A 15,509-nucleotide genomic window follows, 5' to 3' on the forward strand; every position below is an offset into this window, starting at 1 on the left:
TTAGGAAAGGATTGTAAAGTTTTGCTTCAGCAATGCAGCCCCATACTTTCATATATTTAAGATTCGTTTTCCTTCCTGTCCAGAGTTCATAAGGAGTTTTAGGGACAGACTTAGAAGGAACTCTATTGAGTATATGAACAGCTGCTTTTAACGCTTCAGTCCAGAGGAATAATGGTAAATTAGTGTTGGCTAACATACTGCGCACCATGTTCATAAGGGTACGGTTTCTTCTTTCAGTGACACCGTTCTGCTGAGGTGTACCAGGCATGGTATATTGGTTCACAATCCCCTGGCCCTTACAAAACTCATAAAATGGACCAGGAGCTTGACCCACATCAGTATATCTTCCATAATATTCACCGCCTCTATCTGATCTCACAACTTTAATCTAACGATCTAATTGCTTTTCAACTTCAGCCTTATAATCTTTAAAAGTTGTTAGGGATTCAGATTTTTCCTTAATTAGATACAAGTACATATAACGAGAATAATCATCAATAAAAGTGATAAATGAAGTATGTCCTGTTATGCCAGCGATTTGGTAGGGACCACTAATGTCAGTGTGAATGAGTTCTAATAAATTAGAGCTCCTAGTGGCACCTTTCTTATTCGCTAATGTCATTTTACCTTTAAGACATTTGACACATGTTCCAAAATCAGAGAAATCGAGAGGAGGTAAGACTTCATCCTTTACGAGACGATTTAATCGTTCTCTTGAAATGTGGCCTAAACGCTGATGCCACAACATGGATGAAGTCTCTAAGTCTCGTTTCTCTTCCATCTTTGTGAGTGATTCATTAATGTTATATGACAACAAAGATTTGGAAAAGTTATCTTCTAGTTCTAATCTATAGAGACCACCATCCAGAATACCAGTACCATAAAGAACAGAATCATAAAGGATAGAGAGTTTGTGATGACCATGGGAAACAATAAAACCGTCCATGTCTAACTTTGGTCCTGATACAAGGTTCCGAGTTACCTCAGGAACATATAAGGTATCATAAAGTTTAATACATAAACCAGTTTTCATAACTAATTGTAATGTTCCAATGGCCTTCACTTCTAATTCTCGATCATCCCCAACCTTAAGCGTTCTTTGGTTTCTTTCCAGCTTCCGGATTGAAAGGAATCCCTGAGTTGAATTGGTAACATGAACCATAGAACCAGAATCAAACCACCAAGAATTAGCAGGATGTAACACCTCGAATTTTTGTGTCCAATAATGTGTTAACACGTGTCATTTGTTTACACGTGGCATTGATATTAAATAAAGGACCAATTTTGACAAACCTTGAAAGTATATAAATTCGAGGGTTATAAATGTCAACAAGGGTAAATATACTGTATAGTAACCCTAAATAACGCTTGAACCTTCAAACGAATAAATCATAGATCGTACGGAAACGAAACGCGGAAGAAAGTGAGAGATTACGAGCTACAGGGGTTAACTGTGTCAACATGTTTAATATTACCTCTGAGTGACCCTTTAACGTTCCCAAGGCTTCGTAACAGTATTATACGCTCACTAGAATATACCGTATAAATTCCGCGAAGTTCCGTCTTAAAACGAAAGAGTTATACTCAAATTCGTATAAGAAGGGTTAAAAGCGTCAACAGTGAAAGTTAAGGCTTTCCAAATGAATAATAAACTAACAAGGGACTTTATAATGCGGGTAAATAACACGAGGCCCCTATCGGTAAATAACCGAGGGCCAAACCGCAAAGTTACCCCTTCAAACCCGAAAGGTCAGGTAAATCATTACGAAAGATTTCGATATTAATTACCAGATTCTGATAATGATTACAAAAGATTTTAAAAATCTGAAAAACAGACCTCTCGCGACCCGCGTGAAGGTTAGGCTTAAGTTGAGGCGGGCCGCGAGCCACCTCAATTACGCGTCTGATTTCTTAAACTCAGGCGACCCGCGTAAAAGTGCATGGGAACTCCCATGCGGGTCGCGTGAAGTGCCCAGATGCAGAAAGTTGTAGTTTCTTGCCTTTTGGAGCTTGTGAACGATCATACACATAATTAATGGAGCATGGGCGCCCCCTACTCGACCCATAGCCCTCAGGGACACCTACCCATCATCTCTGGACTGTTGTGAGTGTTTGTAATGATCATAGATGCTTGGCATTGGCTATAAATAGCCACATTTTACACATAACCTTCACAACACCAAAAACACACATCTCTGGTCATTGCAAGAGCTCTCAAGTCCTCTTCTCTGCTCTATAAGCAAGAACACACTTCTGTAAGTCGTTCACAACCATTTTGATCATACATTTCCATAGTTTTAGCCTATAAACACAACCGTCGTAACTAACGGTTGTCATTACAATAACTTGCAAATGGTTCAGTCTTATGACGGATCAAAAGTAGTTTTGAGTAGGTAATTATGTGGGTAATAAACCTCTAAAAAGGTTCCCCCTGATCACCACTCTAACTATGTCAAATATCGAGTCAAACGTGCGGTTAAAAAGTCAACAGAAAGCTATTTTAGCGATTTATGCATAATCCGTAACGTATATGTTATGAAACCTGTTTTGACACTTATAAAACATGATATTAAGTATATAAACTTGTTTGCGCTCGTTTGAATCGATCATTTGCTATATTGAACCGGTTCGGAGCCGAATGTCGCAAAAGTTTGACTTTTGCTTTGACTTCAGTTCTGACCCGTTTTAGTGAGGTATAGATATACCTTAGGACTCTCTTAGGACCAGGTCACATGTCGGTACAAACCTCTGTGATCGGTTCATGAGTTATCCGAGTCTTTTGCGCAATTCCGTCATTCGCCTAAAAGTTGACCGTAACGGCCTTTTAAAATTAAAACGAGTATTTTGGACACGTGAACGGACCAAAACCTTGCTTTTTAAATTATAAGCATGTCCTTAAAGTTTCACGTCAATCCGAGGTCTAGAATGAGAGTTATGCTAATTAGCGCAATTTAAATAAACTTTAGTAATTAACGGCGCAAATAGCATAACGCCTATCTAAACCAAGATTTCGTCACCAAATCTTTTACCCACTGTTATAAATTAATATTTTGAGAATTTTAAAGATTTTTAATAATTTTTACCTCGCTCATAACCTGCGGTTATGGCTACGGTTCGGTAAATACCGAATATGCCCTTTTTGGCCAAAACATGAGTTCTACAAGGTATTTTGACCCGATTCCAGTTGCTACTGGTTTTAAATAATAAATAAAGTATTTTAAGCTTTATAAGCTGTTCGGGAAACTCAGATTTCCTGTAGAACTCGAATAGCTCTTTAAAAGTCTTTAAAATGACCGAAAAGCCCCTACGGGGCATAATATTAACTTAAACTCGTTACGGGCGTCACGGAAGGTATCCTACTGATACCACGACCCATTTAAGGCATATTGACTTAGGAAATAAGCGTACGACTCTCATGGTTAACCGTTTCGCCTATTGCGCGCACGGTTCGGCTTATGAAACTAGTTTTCATAAATTAGCCGATACGGGTCAAATTATATTGTTTGAACCCCAAAATCCAGAGTGTGAACCATTAACCCATATAAAACAAGTCTCTGAACTTGTTGGGTCAGAATCACACTCCATTCTCGGTTTTCGCCTTTTCGCGCGATTAAACCATATCTATATATATCGGAACCAACCGGTCTAGGCTACGGCCATTATAACGACCCGTTAGGATTCTAAGAGGTTAATTAAAACCTTCGTTCCAGATTAGGAGCCCCAGTAAAAGCTATCGGTGATTTAATCCAAATTAAGGAAATATACTTGCAAAGGTAAATACTTTAACTTATTTCCCCTATATGGGCTTGGGTTACGGTATATTAATACCGCTTGATTGAGCATTATATTCTTCCATCGCTTAGGTGGTTAATTAAATAATATGATCGGCTCATTTAAACAGTTTTGTTGCTTATAAGCCTTTGGGGGGTTTAATGACCGTTGTCCCGGATATCCTTGGCATCATTTTACGAAATGGCCACGACCATCGACATCCCGGTGTAGGCGTACACCCGGTATAAAGTGTCGACATTAAATTAAAAGACGTAGCCGTTGGTTTTTATACTACGGTTTTACGCAAACGTGGTGTGTCTATAAATCTTTAACCCGGCACGACCCGGGCTACTGAACGCATAAAAGAACATGTAAAACGTTCACAAGATTTTATTATAATTTTCCCAAGTTATAAAAGAGTTTGTGCCTTGTGCATTCAAATCAATTTTAATAAACATTTTCAAATGTGTGAGTTGAATGTATTTACCAGTGTAAACTGACGTATTTTCCCCAAAAAGATTAAGTGCAGGTGCTAGACGAAATTGGCTGGTATTAGCTGCCTAAGCATCACGAATAGTCTCACAAACTCGATGCCGTATCTGAATGAACAATATTTATTTATTTTGATCCGCTGTGGATATATTCAACTTCTGTAATACATTTGATATTACAACCAGAGGTTGAAGTTTATATATTTATCTTATGCTTCCGCTGTGCATTATATAATTGTGTGGTTTGACTATATTGTTGCCAACATCGTCACGGTAATCCCCCACCGGTGAGACACGTGGAAATCGGGGTGTGACAGGTTGGTATCAGAGCCAACATTGAGTGAATTAAACACTATCCTATTGTGTTTAATCTCAATGACACAATTGCACATACTTGAGTCTAGACAATAACTTAGGACAAATTCGAATTGTTATTCCAATTTTGTCTTTTTCTTTTATTATTGGAATTTTTAATAAGTTTTGGAGCAGGAAAATGCCACCTGTTATATTCCGAGGAAGAGGAAGAGGAAGAGGAAGGAGAGGCAGAGGAGAAGTCGTGACACATCACGATAACGAAGCTGGACCATCTGGTACAAGACATCCTTCGATGACACGGAGCGAAGAGCCACAACGACGAAGAGATCTTTACGAACCCGCGAGGCATTCCACTTCGCACAGCTCGACGCCATCCTACCGGCACTCCTTTGGGCCAAACTCAGAGAATGATCCCAACAACCCACAACCTTCCTTCATACCTCTACAACGTTCAGTATCGACCCGGAATTATGACGACCCTACTCCATACTACATAGGTCAGTTTAATCCAGCTGACTACATACAGGAACCTTCAGGATTTGTTCCGCTTGGTCCACAAGACCACTTTTCTGAAGATCCCATGGAGGAAGATGAGGATCCTACTGAACCAGCTCGTGGTACGCCCACGCATCCGATAGAAGTTTCTGATGGGTCATCCTTCCATGGAACGCCCTATCAAGGACCAGACAGTTTCCAAGCGTTGTTTGACCGACATGAGTGGTACTACACGCCACCTCAACAGACATCTCAACAACCGCGACATCCACAGGATCCCTCTGAGGATTCACGCTTTGAGGCAGTTACGCCACCACCTCCGCCACCGGCACAACCAGTAATACCTGATCCGCCAAGGCGTAGGAGGACAAATGCTCGTATGTCTACACGAGGAAGAGGGGGTATTCACTTCAGCACTCCTCGACATTCTAGTAGTAGCCACTATCCTCCACTACAAGAAGAAGGACCTTCAAGTCCTATACAGGAGGCGAACTCCGCACCAGCTGCACAAAATTCGCCACCATTTGGGTATGACCAACCCATACCTGCTTACACGGGTCCAACGGCTTACAACCCGTTCGAACCATCACAAGCACAATACAACTACGGCTATGAGCGCGACCCATATGTGGTGTCGGCTAGATATAATGCGCGCTACCCTGACGGAGCACATGGAAACATGGGACCACCGGACTACTCAGCTCATGGGTATCCAATACCTCCCAGACCTCCCGTTCCGCATCAAGCACCGCAACCACGTTTCTCTCCTCCTGAACAGGAAGAAATACTCCATCGACTAGATCGTGTGGAGAGAGAGTTCGAGGAAGAGAAGAAAAGCCACCGAGGATTTCTCAAAGGCTTGGCAAACCTACTAAAGGGCAAAAAGAAGAAACGTGACCACTAGCCCTTAATAGTTGTACTAATGTAATTTCTACTTTGAAATAAGTCCCTGCGTGGACAACTTATCATATTTCAGTCCCTACGTGGACTTATCTTGAGTCCTTACATGGACACCTATCTTGTATTAGTCCCTGCGTGGACTTGTCACTTATTTTTAAAACCTCTATGGAGGTATGTACTATTTGAAAGACCCGTTTAGGGCAATATGTAATTGTATTTGAGATTATAGAATGTATGTCATGAGTTTTGTTTTAATATGTATAAAAATAAATCAAAACCATTCCTTTTATATTGATCTGCCTAAATAAAGAATCTTAAAAGGTGAAACCTAGCTTGGTGTCTTTTAAGATCCAGTCAAGATGGTACGACCTGGTTGAAAAGATTCTGATTCCCTGTTAACCTCTGTACGCATGTTAACAATCATGGCAGATGTGATTCGTTAAAATCACGCACGTCATTCGTACACAATAATCCTTTAAGGATTTCAAAACCCAACTAAATGATTTATAAATCGTGGGTTAAATCACCAATGAAGGTGATCAGTATTACTAAAACATCCATTAGTGATGTAGTGCCTACGGGCCAGTATTAATAAAACATCCATTAGTGATGTAGTGCCTACGGGCCAACCTTATCAAAACATCCATTAGTGATGTAGTGCCTACGGGCCAGTATTAATAAAACATCCATTAGTGATGTAGTGCCTACGGGCCAACCTTATCAAAACATCCATTAGTGATGTAGTGCCTACGGGCCAGTATTAATAAAACATCCATTAGTGATGTAGTGCCTACGGGCCAACCTTATCAAAACATCCATTAGTGATGTAGCGCCTACGGGCCAACCATATTAAAACATCCATTAGAGGTGTAGTGCCTATGGGCCATAATAATTGTCTTATAACGACAAAAGACAGTGGTGGTCTATGACTCCCTGCCAGAAAGAGGTAAGAGAACTACGGTTCAAACCTCTATGCCTTTGATTCTCTGAAATCTCGGCTAATATTATAAAACATCATCATGATTAGGCTTTATGCCGCCAATACTATTTATGTAGCTGAAATAGGATATATTCAAATCCTAATATTTAATGAAATAATAAGTTAACCAAATATGGTCTCTGTACCATGGTTGACAAATTGTCATAAAAGACAATTATATAATAATCGCCTAAATAAAATTTTGTTATCTTCTGTAACAGATTCAAGTTACAATGGCGGATCCCAATGGAGAGAACAGCCACACAAATGAAGATGACTATGACAATACGCCAGTGCATCTGACAGGCGCACAACTGAAGGCTCTGATTGACAATGCTGTTCAGGCAGCTATTGATCGTCAATATACTGAGTCCCAAGGCAGAACCGCGTCAAAACCACCCTCTAAACCAAAGACACACTCCAAACCACCCTCTGAACCCAAGAAAGATGACGACAAACACTCGTCCACTGAGAACAGCGTCCATCGCAATAGAGAATATACTGATGCATCAAATGCTAAGGGTTGCACCTACAAATACTTTGTATCTTGTAAGCCCCGGGAATTTACAGGGGAGAAAGGTGCTGTTGATTGTATCACCTAGCTAGACGAGATGGACACTATTGTGGACATCAGCGGGTGTGCAGCGAGGGATGTGGTGAAATATGTGTCCCAGTCTTTTAAGGGCGAGGCCCTGGCATGGTGGAGGGCGTTGGTGCAGGCATCTGGTAAGTCTGCTTTGTACAAGATGACATGGGAGGAATTTATTGCTCTCATTAAAGAAAACTACTGCCCTCAGCACGAGGTTGAGAAGATAGAGGCTGATTTTGTCTCACTGGTGATGACGAACCTGGACTGCCAGGCTTATTTGACGAGTTTCAATACCATGTCTCGTCTAGTTCCATACCTTGTGACACCAGAACCCAGAAGAATCGCCCGTTTTATTGGGGGCTTGGAGCCCGCAATAAAGGCGAGTGTAAAGGCCTCTCGGCCGACGACCTTCAGGTCAGTTACTGACCTTTCCTTGTCTCTTACCTTAAACGCTGTCCGTCTGAGGACACTAAGGAACAAGGAGGCTGAGAAGAGAAAACGTGAGGATGATACCTCACGAAGATCAGGGAAGAAGCACCGTGGAAACGGTGAAGGCAAAAGAGGGTCGGAGGCAAAGAAGGATGGGCAAGCTGGTGAAAGGCCCAACTGCAAGATCTGCAAGAAACCCCACTCTGGGAAATGCAGATTTGCATCGAACTCACAGTCGCAATCAAAGACTCCTTCCTGTGGACTATGCAAGTCCAAGGATCATAAGACTGTGGAGTGCAAAAAGATCAAGGATGCAACCTGCTACGGTTGTAACGAAAAGGGGCATATCAAGAGTAACTGCCCAAAGTATGCCAAGAAGGCGGAAGAGACAAAGAAGTCAAATGCGAGAGTTTTTCGCATGGATGCAAAGGAAGCGGTTAAGGACGACAATGTGCTTACAGGTACTTTTCTCGTAAATAATATATTTGCAAGAGTACTATTCGATTCTGGCGCTGATAAGTCCTTTGTGGACCAGAAATTTTGCCAACTACTAAATATGCCAATCAAAACCCTTGACGTGAAATACGAAGTAGAGTTAGCAGACGGCACGATAGAAACCGTCTCTACTGTTCTAGAAGGATGTGAAATGTCCATTAGGAACCATTCTTTTCCTTTATCTCTACTTCCCTTCAAATTAGCGGGTTTTGACATTGTGCTAGGCATGGACTGGTTATCCCATAATCAGGCCCAAATCATTTGCGACAAGAGGCATATAGTGCTAAAGACTCCGAGTGGTGAATCACTTACCATTCGAGGGGATACGCAGTACGGATTGCCCGAAGACGTATCTATGCTGAAAGCTTCAAGGTGTTTGAACAGAGGCTGTGTAATTTACATGGCTCAGGTTATAATTGAAGAACCTAAGCCGAAGATAGAGGATCTTCCTGTCATTTCTGAATACCCCGAGGTTTTTCCCGAAGAACTACCTGGTTTGCCACCAGATAGACAAGTGGAGTTCAGAATAGACATCATTCCTGGAGCGGCTCCGATAGCAAGAGCACCTTACAGGTTAGCTCCGACGGAAATGAAAGAACTGAGGACCCAGTTGGATGAACTGCTGGCGAAAGGTTTTATCAGACCTAGTTCATCTCCCTGGGGAGCTCCTGTCCTATTTGTAAAGAAGAAGGACGGATCGATGCGGTTGTGCATCGACTACCGAGAGCTAAATAAAGTTACCATAAAGAACAGATATCCTTTGCCAAGGATCGATGATCTGTTCGATCAGCTGCAAGGAGCGAGCTACTTCTCAAAGATCGACTTAAGGTCGGGCTATCATCAACTAAGGGTCAGAGATGAAGATGTACATAAGACAGCATTTAGGACTCGCTATGGTCATTACGAGTTCCTAGTGATGCCTTTTGGGCTCACAAATGCACCGGCTGCGTTCATGGATCTCATGAATCGCGTTTGCAAGCCGTACTTGGACAAATTCGTCATAGTATTCATCGACGATATCCTTATCTATTCCAAGAACCAAGCTGACCACGAGAAGCACCTCCGTTGCATTCTCGAATTACTACAGCGTGAGAAACTCTACGCCAAATTCTCGAAATGTGAATTCTGGCTACGAGAGGTTCAATTTTTAGGTCACGTTGTGAGTGAGCGTGGTATCCAAGTGGATCCCGCTAAGGTAGAGGCAGTCATGAACTGGCAAGAGCCAAAGACGCCTACCGAAATCCGTAGCTTCCTGGGGTTAGCAGGATACTACCGAAGGTTTATTGAAAATTTTTCGAGGATTGCTGCGCCCTTGACTTCCTTGACCAAGAAGAAAGAAAAGTACATTTGGGGCCCAAAGCAGCAAGAGTCCTTCGAAATACTGAAGCAAAAGCTAAGCAACGCACCTGTGTTGACATTACCGGAAGGTACTGATGAATTCGTAGTTTACTGCGATGCATCACACACGGGCATGTGTGTGCTTATGCAGAAAGGCAAGGTGATTGCCTATGCTTCAAGGCAATTAAAGGTGCATGAAAAGAATTACACCACCCATGATTTGGAGTAGGGTGCCGTTGTATTTGCACTAAAGTTGTGGAGGCATTACCTTTATGGTATTAAATTTGTGATTTATTCTGATCACAAAAGCCTCCAGCACTTGTTCAACCAGAAAGAGTTGAACATGAGGCAGCGCCGTTGGATGGAGACCCTGAATGACTATGATTGCGAGATCAGGTACCATCCCGGCAAGGCGAATGTAGTCGCCGATGCCTTGAGCAGAAAGGAAAGGGTAAAACCCATTCGAATCAATGCCAAGAGCATTGAAGTAAAGAACAACTTAATTGAAAGGATATTAGCTGCACAGCGAGAGGCTGTGTTGGAAGCTAATTACCCTAATGAAAAGCTAGGAGTAACTGAGGAGCAGTTGACTCTTAGCAAGGATGGAATCTTGAGGCTGAATGGACGTATATGGGTTCCGATTTATGGAGGACTACGAGATGTTGTTCTCCAGGAAGCCCATAGTTCCAAATACTCAGTCCATCCTGGTGCTGACAAGATGTACCAAGACTTAAAGGCAAATTATTGGTGGATAGGCTTGAAAAAGTCTGTAGCCGCCCATGTAGCAAAGTGCTTGACTTGTGCTCAAGTCAAAGCCGAGAACCAAAAGCCGTCTGGCTTGCTACAACAGCCTGAACTTCCCGAGTGGAAGTGGGAATGTGTAACTATGGACTTCATAACCAAGTTACCCAAAACCAGAAAAGGAAACGATACAATATGGGTCATAGTCGATAGGCTGACTAAATCAGCTCATTTTCTACCCATCAAGGAGACGTATAGCTCCGATATGTTAGCCCAACTTTATGTTGATAAGATTGTAGCCTTACACGGCATACCTGTGTCTATTATCTCCGACAGGGATACTAGATACACATCACACTTCTGGAAAAGTTTCCAGCAATCTTTGGGCACGCGTTTGAACTTTAGTACGGCTTACCATCCACAGACGGACGGTCAAAGTGAGCGTACTATCCAAACGCTAGAAGACATGCTTCGTGCATGTGCGATCGATTTAGGTGGTAACTGGGATAAAAACCTACCCCTGATCGAATTCTCCTACAATAATAGCTACCACACCAGCATAAAGGCTGCGCCTTTTGAGGCATTATATGGTAGGAAATGTAGATCGCCTGTTTGTTGGGCGGAAGTAGGAGAGGTCCAATTATCGGGACCAGAGATTGTTTTCCAGACAACGGACAAGATTGTCCAGATCCGGGAACGTCTCAAGGCTTCCCGCGATAGGCAGAAGAGCTACGCTGATCCAAAGCGTAAGGATTTTCACTTCGAAGTGGGTGAAAAGGTATTACTTAAGGTATCACCCTGGAAGGGGGTGATGCGTTTCGGCAAGAAGGGCAAGCTGAGTCCGAGATACATAGGGCCTTTTGAGGTCATTGAACGAGTCGGATCAGTTGCCTATAAACTGAACTTGCCTGAAGAGCTCAATGGAATTCACAATGTGTTCCACATCTGCAATCTCAAAAAGTGCTTCGCCGATGAATCATTGGTGATTCCACACACAGATGTGCATATAGATGAGAGCTTAAAATTTATAGAAAAACCTTTGTCGATTGAGGATCGACAGGTAAAGAAGCTTCGCAGAAAGCACGTACCGATTGTAAAAGTCAAATGGGATTCTCGTAGAGGTCCTGAATATACGTGGGAAGTCGAAGCTACAATGAAAGAAAAGTACCCCTATTTATTTGAGTAAATCTCGGGTCGAGATTTATTTTAAGGGGGTGAGGATGTAACACCTCGAATTTTTGTGTCCAATAATGTGTTAACACGTGTCATTTGTTTACACGTGGCATTGATATTAAATAAAGGACCAATTTTGACAAACCTTGAAAGTATATAAATTTGAGGGTTATAAATGTCAACAAGGGTAAATATACTGTATAGTAACCCTAAATAATGCTTGAACCTTCAAACGAATAAATCATAGATCGTACGGAAACGAAACGCGGAAGAAAGTGAGAGATTACGAGCTACAGGGGTTAACTGTGTCAACATGTTTAATATTACCTCTGAGTGACCCTTTAACGTTCCCAAGGCTTCGTAACAGTATTATACGCTCACTAGAATATACCGTATAAATTCCGCGAAGTTCCGTCTTAAAACGAAAGAGTTATACTCAAATTCGTATAAGAAGGGTTAAAAGCGTCAACAGTGAAAGTTAAGGCTTTCCAAATGAATAATAAACTAACAAGGGACTTTATAATGCGGGTAAATAACACGAGGCCCCTATCGGTAAATAACCGAGGGCCAAACCGCAAAGTTACCCCTTCAAACCCGAAAGGTCAGGTAAATCATTACGAAAGATTTCGATATTAATTACCGGATTCTGATAATCATTACAAAAGATTTTAAAAATCTGAAAAACAGACCTCTCGCGACCCGCGTGAAGGTTAGGCTTAAGTTGAGGCGGGCCGCGAGCCACCTCAATTACGCGTCTGATTTCTTAAACTCAGGCGACCCGCGTAAAAGTGCATGGGAACTCCCATGCGGGTCGCGTGAAGTGCCCAGATGCAGAAAGTTGTAGTTTCTTGCCTTTTGGAGCTTGTGAACGATCATACACATAATTAATGGAGCATGGGCGCCCCCTACTCGACCCATAGCCCTCAGGGACACCTACCCATCATCTCTAGACTGTTGTGAGTGTTTGTAATGATCATAGATGCTTGGCATTGGCTATAAATAGCCACATTTTACACATAACCTTCACAACACCAAAAACACACATCTCTGGTCATTGCAAGAGCTCTCAAGTCCTCTTCTCTGCTCTATAAGCAAGAACACACTTCTGTAAGTCGTTCACAACCATTTTGATCATACATTTCCATAGTTTTAGCCTATAAACACAACCGTCGTAACTAACGGTTGTCATTACAATAACTTGCAAATGGTTCAGTCTTATGACGGATCAAAAGTAGTTTTGAGTAGGTAATTATGTGGGTAATAAACCTCTAAAAAGGTTCCCCCTGATCACCACTCTAACTATGTCAAATATCGAGTCAAACGTGCGGTTAAAAAGTCAACAGAAAGCTATTTTAGCGATTTATGCATAATCCGTAACGTATATGTTATGAAACCTGTTTTGACACTTATAAAACATGATATTAAGTATATAAACTTGTTTGCGCTCGTTTGAATCGATCATTTGCTATATTGAACCGGTTCGGAGCCGAATGTCGCAAAAGTTTGACTTTTGCTTTGACTTCAGTTCTGACCCGTTTTAGTGAGGTATAGATATACCTTAGGACTCTCTTAGGACCAGGTCACATGTCGGTACAAACCTCTGTGATCGGTTCATGAGTTATCCGAGTCTTTTGCGCAATTCCGTCATTCGCCTAAAAGTTGACCGTAACGGCCTTTTAAAATTAAAACGAGTATTTTGGACACGTGAACGGACCAAAACCTTGCTTTTTAAATTATAAGCATGTCCTTAAAGTTTCACGTCAATCCGAGGTCTAGAATGAGAGTTATGCTAATTAGCGCAATTTAAATAAACTTTAGTAATTAACGGCGCAAATAGCATAACGCCTATCTAAACCAAGATTTCGTCACCAAATCTTTTACCCACTGTTATAAATTAATATTTTGAGAATTTTAAAGATTTTTAATAATTTTTACCTCGCTCATAACCTGCGGTTATGGCTACGGTTCGGTAAATACCGAATATGCCCTTTTTGGCCAAAACATGAGTTCTACAAGGTCTTTTGACCCGATTCCAGTTGCTACTGGTTTTAAATAATAAATAAAGTATTTTAAGCTTTATAAGCTGTTCGGGAAACTCAGATTTCCTGTAGAACTCGAATAGCTCTTTAAAAGTCTTTAAAATGACCGAAAAGCCCCTACGGGGCATAATATTAACTTAAACTCGTTACGGGCGTCACGGAAGGTATCCTACTGATACCACGACCCATTTAAGGCATATTGACTTAGGAAATAAGCGTACGACTCTCATGGTTAACCGTTTCGCCTATTGCGCGCACGGTTCGGCTTATGAAACTAGTTTTCATAAATTAGCCGATACGGGTCAAATTATATTGTTTGAACCCCAAAATCCAGAGTGTGAACCATTAACCCATATAAAACAAGTCTCTGAACTTGTTGGGTCAGAATCACACTCCATTCTCGGTTTTCGCCTTTTCGCGCGATTAAACCATATCTATATATATCGGAACCAACCGGTCTAGGCTACGGCCATTATAACGACCCGTTAGGATTCTAAGAGGTTAATTAAAACCTTCGTTCCAGATTAGGAGCCCCAGTAAAAGCTATCGGTGATTTAATCCAAATTAAGGAAATATACTTGCAAAGGTAAATACTTTAACTTATTTCCCCTATATGGGCTTGGGTTACGGTATATTAATACCGCTTGATTGAGCATTATATTCTTCCATCGCTTAGGTGGTTAATTAAATAATATGATCGGCTCATTTAAACAGTTTTGTTGCTTATAAGCCTTTGGGGGGTTTAATGACCGTTGTCCCGGATATCCTTGGCATCATTTTACGAAATGGCCACGACCATCGACATCCCGGTGTAGGCGTACACCCGGTATAAAGTGTCGACATTAAATTAAAAGACGTAGCCGTTGGTTTTTATACTACGGTTTTACGCAAACGTGGTGTGTCTATAAATCTTTAACCCGGCACGACCCGGGCTACTGAACGCATAAAAGAACATGTAAAACGTTCACAAGATTTTATTATAATTTTCCCAAGTTATAAAAGAGTTTGTGCCTTGTGCATTCAAATCAATTTTAATAAACATTTTCAAATGTGTCAGTTGAATGTATTTACCAGTGTAAACTGACGTATTTTCCCCAAAAAGATTAAGTGCAGGTGCTAGACGAAATTGGCTGGTATTAGCTGCCTAAGCATCACGAATAGTCTCGCAAACTCGATGCCGTATCTGAATGAACAATATTTATTTATTTTGATCCGCTGTGGATATATTCAACTTCTGTAATACATTTGATATTACAACCAGAGGTTGAAGTTTATATATTTATCTTATGCTTCCGCTGTGCATTATATAATTGTGTGGTTTGACTATATTGTTGCCAACATCGTCACGGTAATCCCCCACCGGGCCCACCGGTGAGACACGTGGAAATCGGGGTGTCACACAGGAACACTTAAATTATAGGACTCAAGTATCATAAAATAACCGTTACCTTTCTTAGCCAGCCACTCCTTAAAGTCAGGGCATTCCTTCTGCATGTGTCCTGTCTTTTTACAGAATTTGCAGCGGATACTGCCTAAGGAGTTCTTAGAGCTGGAAGGTGCACTTGTATTAGGATTAGGATTAGGCCTTTGGACTTTTGAAGCATCCTTCCTCTGATAATTGTTCTTCCTTTTCTTAGAATTGGAGGTAGTGAAGTTTGCAACATCAGTATGGCGATCCATCCTCATACGCTCTTCCTCTTGTACGCACATAGCGACCAGTTCACTCATTGTCCATTTGTCCTTCTGAGTGTTGT

Source organism: Helianthus annuus, chromosome 11 (assembly GCF_002127325.2).
Source record: "Helianthus annuus cultivar XRQ/B chromosome 11, HanXRQr2.0-SUNRISE, whole genome shotgun sequence".
Taxonomy (NCBI): Eukaryota; Viridiplantae; Streptophyta; class Magnoliopsida; order Asterales; family Asteraceae; genus Helianthus; species Helianthus annuus.